The sequence below is a fragment of the Psammomys obesus genome, unplaced genomic scaffold (genome assembly GCF_907164565.1).
Source record: "Psammomys obesus unplaced genomic scaffold, mPsaObe1.curated_primary_1811, whole genome shotgun sequence".
In the NCBI taxonomy this organism is placed as follows: domain Eukaryota; kingdom Metazoa; phylum Chordata; class Mammalia; order Rodentia; family Muridae; genus Psammomys; species Psammomys obesus.
The window spans coordinates 23,607,004-23,611,828 of record NW_026585895.1 but is presented as its reverse complement, the minus strand read 5'-3'; the positions used below and the strand labels follow the sequence as shown (position 1 = coordinate 23,611,828).

At 40.5% G+C, this 4,825-nt stretch overlaps 1 protein-coding gene across 10 annotated transcripts in view; it reads right to left on the bottom strand.

The window, feature by feature from the left end:
• Positions 1–462, bottom strand: part of Baz2b (bromodomain adjacent to zinc finger domain 2B) — a 215,322-nt gene extending 214,860 nt beyond the window's left edge. For all 10 annotated transcript variants that reach the window (XM_055600961.1, XM_055600969.1, XM_055600966.1 and 7 more), the window contains exon 1: positions 189–462. The gene's annotated coding sequence lies outside the window, so the exon portion shown is untranslated. The remainder of the gene's footprint in view (positions 1–188) is intronic.
• Between the last annotated feature and the right edge of the window lie 4,363 nt (positions 463–4,825).

The following is a 4,825-nucleotide window of genomic DNA, read 5'->3' as shown; positions in this document are numbered from 1 at the left end:
CGGGGCCCCGCGCCCCCCGCCCGCCGCCCCGCTCGGGACCCGGAGCCACCGCGGCGTCGCAGCCCGCACAACAAAGAGACGCTCCGGGCGGCGCGGGCGGGCGCCGGGCGCCCCGGGAGCCTCCCGCCCGCGGCCGCCGCTGCCCGGACCCGCCGCTCCGCACCCCGCACCCCGCCTCGCGAACTCACCTTCACTTTCGAACTGAGTTGCGGGGAAGGGGGGTTTTCGCCCCTCCCGGGTGCAGGTTCAGCTCCTCCGAATCCCCGCCGCCTCCTTATCTCCCCTATAATTTCTGCAAGAAAGTCTGGGGAGTTGGAGTGGAGGTGAGCTCCGCCGCCGCGAGAGCCCGGCTCCCTCCGGCCCCGTCTTCCGCCGCCCGCTCTCTGATTAGTTCCTATCCAGTGGCAGATTGAAGCAGGAGATGATTCTTCTCAAGGTTTGTTCAGCAGCTTCACTTCTAGGCGAAGGCTTCATGAACCAAGTGACGTCAACCAACAAGGCTTCTCTCTCTCTCCTCTCTCTAACAATGAAAGTTGCTGTTAACAAGGGGAAAAAGAGCGAGAGAATTGTTTATACCATTTCAGTTCCAATAATAAATGACCTATCAGCTCTAAAAGGAGCCAGGGGAGGGGGGCTGCCTCTTCATTCCAAGAATACTGTATCTTTGAGTTTGCACCGCTCGCTCCTCGTCCCAGGAAAAAGTTAGGAAACTTAAAAGGTTTTGTGTTGCTTTTCAGAGGCGGGCCAAAACAGATCTGAACACTTAATTTTTTAAGAACATAAACGGACTGTTAGGGAACAACATAGATTAGCCATCTCCACCAACTTTCAGGTTTGTAAACTAGAAAGTGTGTTGGAGCCTACAAGCTAAATTAAAATATCAAGAATTTGTGCGTGCTAGGACTCAAAAGGCAAGGCGATCTAAAGGTAAATTACCACTGCTTTTCCATGGACGAATTAAACTGGCTGTAATGTTCATGATTTGAGGCAAAATAAGATTCAAATGGGAGACTTTTAAACAGTAAGTCCTTTTACAGTTATTTGTATAAATTGTACGCCGTAATTCATTTTTCCCCCTAGTTTCGGTTAGGGGGAAGAAAAAAAAAAAAAGCTCGTTTAAGTGTAGGAACTAAACACTCTTAAAAGACCAGGAGCCCATTACCAACCAGACAGGCTCGCTGGACACTATCTGATCCACAGAATGTCAGGCAGCTGACTCAGTTTTTAACCTTCCACTCCCCAGTTCCCTCCAACCAATCAAGTTAAACTAAAGGTAAATTACACCCCGTCTCCAAGAGTGTGCCCGCAGCCTCCTAAAAACGATTAAAAAAAAAAAAAGAAAAATTTTTAAGCTTGGTACAGTTTATTACCCACGAAGAAAGATAATTTTTGAGAAACATTCACTAAGGTGTCTTTCCCCCTTAAGAACACAATAAAGTCGTGAAGTATATATAACTACAAATTAGATAATTTAGGTTTCAGGGGGAAGACCAAGTAGAAATTTAGTTATCGGAGAATAATTTGGCCATATATTATTTTATGCACACATATGTGGCTAGATGTATCTTAAAAGATGCTATTGTTTTATATTTCCTGCTCAACCACTGGCTGTGATTTTAATTGTGCTGGAGGATCTTCATTAGTATTAACACATGGGGAGATTTCACAAAGCTGCTTCATTAGGAAGAAAAAAAAGCTGGCAGACTAGGTCTCTTTGCATGCGCTGAGAATGTCAGCCTTACCTCGGTCATTTGTAACATAATAAGTGCAAGTACAATGATTGCAAGGCAGGAGCGTGGGGGGAAGGGCAGGAACACTGCGGTCTAATAGGGGCATCTGAAAAGACGGCTGCTCATTACATAGTAATGTATGCTAAAAATTAGTGAAGATGATGTCTCGGGAGACTGATGCTAAATAAATTAATGTGCTGATATGTTTTTAATTATTATTTTTGTAGTAGTTTATTTCAATCTTAGGATTCACATTGAGCAGCAAAGCTGTGCTAGCACTTATTGATTTTTTTTCCCTGCCACATTCCCGGAATACAGATTTTAATCATTTCACTACACCACACTCAGTAATTTCATTAAAAACTGGAATCTTCCATCCCCAGAAAAGCATTTAATTTCAATGACATACAATTTCTCTTTTAGCAGCAAACTGTCTCTATAGTAAAAGCTGGCCTAAGGTTCAAATGCATAATTTAATCCTGAGTTTTCCATGCTCTGCATTCCTTTCAAACTATAATTTCAGTAACTACCTAATAACTGTAATAAAGACAATAATTCCCTTACAATATATTATTAACTCATATTTAATTAACTCAGAGGCCAAGCTCTACACATGTATGACTAGGTCAACAATTTCACCATCTCAAAATTTACTAATAATGTTCAGATGAAAACGAGATTAAAATGTAAATATGAATGGTAACATGTAGACTATGATCCTAAGTCAAAGTCAAAAAAGTTCTTGTGTCATTCTGTAATGGTGATCATTACTCAAATGGAAGTTTGCGTCACTCCTGCATTTAAAGTTGAATGTTGATATTTCAGTATTTGTTACTGACACTTTGCCTAGTTGACGTTTGTTTTGGAAACTAAGGAAAAGAGGCTGATTTCAGTTGTGTTGATTGCCGAGTTCTCTTAAGGTGAAGTTCTCCTTAAAGAATGATGCCTGGTGAAAAATAACCTGTAAAACCTAGAATGTTCCTCTGCTTCCATAGGTAATGCCAATGCCCTCGAAATATGTATTCTTACAATACTTTAAAGTAAAACTTGGTCTGCAGATGCTAGGAGGTCCCCAAGCAATGGGTTTCCTAAGGATATGTAATTTACATTGCTTGACTTTTAGAAGAAAAATTATAATAACTAAATCATGGAAACATACCCAACAAACGAAAAAAAGACATCTACATAATAATCAATTAGTTACTATAAAAGAGTATCATTCATCTGAATGATTATACAACCAGAGTTTGAAATGTTTCAAAAGTTATGTAAAATGCCATTTAAATTGAAGCCACCAACAACAAAAAATTGTCTTTTTCCTAGTGGCGACTTATTGCGAAATGAGCCTTAGTCTCTTTAAAAGGTTTGAATACAAGAGGAAAAGTGGTTATGGTAAAGAATTTTATAGTAATGTCTTTTCGGGACATTTAAAAATTATCAAGAGTTTTTTGTATAATCAGGGAAATACTTTTGTGGCAGTCTCAAACACAAAATAAAGTTTGATGCAAATCAAGAATTGACCCCCCAAAATTCTAAACCAATTTCTATATTTTCCTATCAATAATAAAGACTTCATTACTATATTAGAATACAGCTTTGGGTCTTTTCGGGTATTTAGCCATTGAAATAAATTGGATATCTAATGTAGTCTCATATATTTTTGTTTTGTTTGAGACAAGGTCTCTCTACATTGTTGTGGCAGCCTTAGAACTCACCATGTAGACCAAGCTGGGACTCAGACAGCCGCCTGCCTCTGCCTGCCCAGTTCTAGGACTAAAGGTGAGGTGTGCGCTGCCCACTGCCACCACCTGGACAGTTTAGCCTATATTTTAACCTGATATTGTAAAGTAACCGTGCATTAGGAATCTTAAGCTGCTCCAGGTACTTGACACCTCTTACAGAGCTGCACTTCGTTTCTTGTTGAGATCATGTCATCCCTTTTTCATGTTTTCACATTTGATCTTTGCACTGATTAGCTCATAGAGCTGAGAAAAAATCAGATAAAATAATTACTGGAGTTATCAAATAATTCAGCTCCCACAGCACTTTGTCTGGTACCCAGGATCACCTAAGTCAGCATTTAACCATGTGCACAGTCGTGAGAGGATTTAATGATGGAGCAATTCTTTTCTACCTGCCCTATGGACTACTTATGCCACCACTATGAACCAACGTATTGTTTCCATAAAGCAGCATCTGTTTTTACACTAGGTAGACAAAGATGGAGAGAGATCCAATTTAGTACTATGAATTCTGCCAGTGGTTCCAAAAAGTGTAAGAACGCTAAATAACAACAAAAACACACAAAGGAATTCAGAGGTTCTATACCAGAGGTTCTCAGCCCGTGGGCCTCAGCCCCACTGAAGGTCGAATATCAAATATTTTCTTTATGATTCCTAACAGTAGCAAAATTACAGTTATGAAGTAGCAACAAAATAAATTTACGGTCACCAGTCACAACATGAGGATCTGTATTAAAGGGTCGCAGCATTGGAAAGCTTGAGAACCACAGCTTTCTAATGTACTGAGCTAGCCGGGGCAGATCTTGTTTCTGTTTCAGTCACTAACGAAGCTTTATTTGTTTTCACTCACTGAACAAACATTTGAGTGCTTGCTGTATGCTATGCACTGTGCTAGAAGCTGCAAAAAATAGAAAGAACTCACTTTCTGTTTGATGTTGAAAGTGTGAAATTCCTAAGAGAGAAAGCACTTTATAAAGACACAAATGATAAAGTTTTATGAGAATAAAAATGGAGTTACTAAATTCTGACTAGAGACTTAAAAGGCTTTATCAAAGACTACATTTGAACAGCATCTCGTACTAAGAGCTTACCTGACAAAAGAGGTTAGGAATTGAGAGAAGGAGGCAAGACAGGTATTCTAAGCTAAAGAATCCTTGTTTACACAGAGCTACTAGTTCACCCCCCATTAAGAAATGCAATCCAGATGGCTTTCATGACACAAGCCCTTCATCCCACTTGGAAGGCAGAGGCAGGGGCATCTTCTGAAGCCAGCATGGTATACATAGAGAAACCCTGTCTTGAAAAACCAAAATAAGCCAGGTGTGGTGGCGCATGGCATGCCTTTAATCCCAG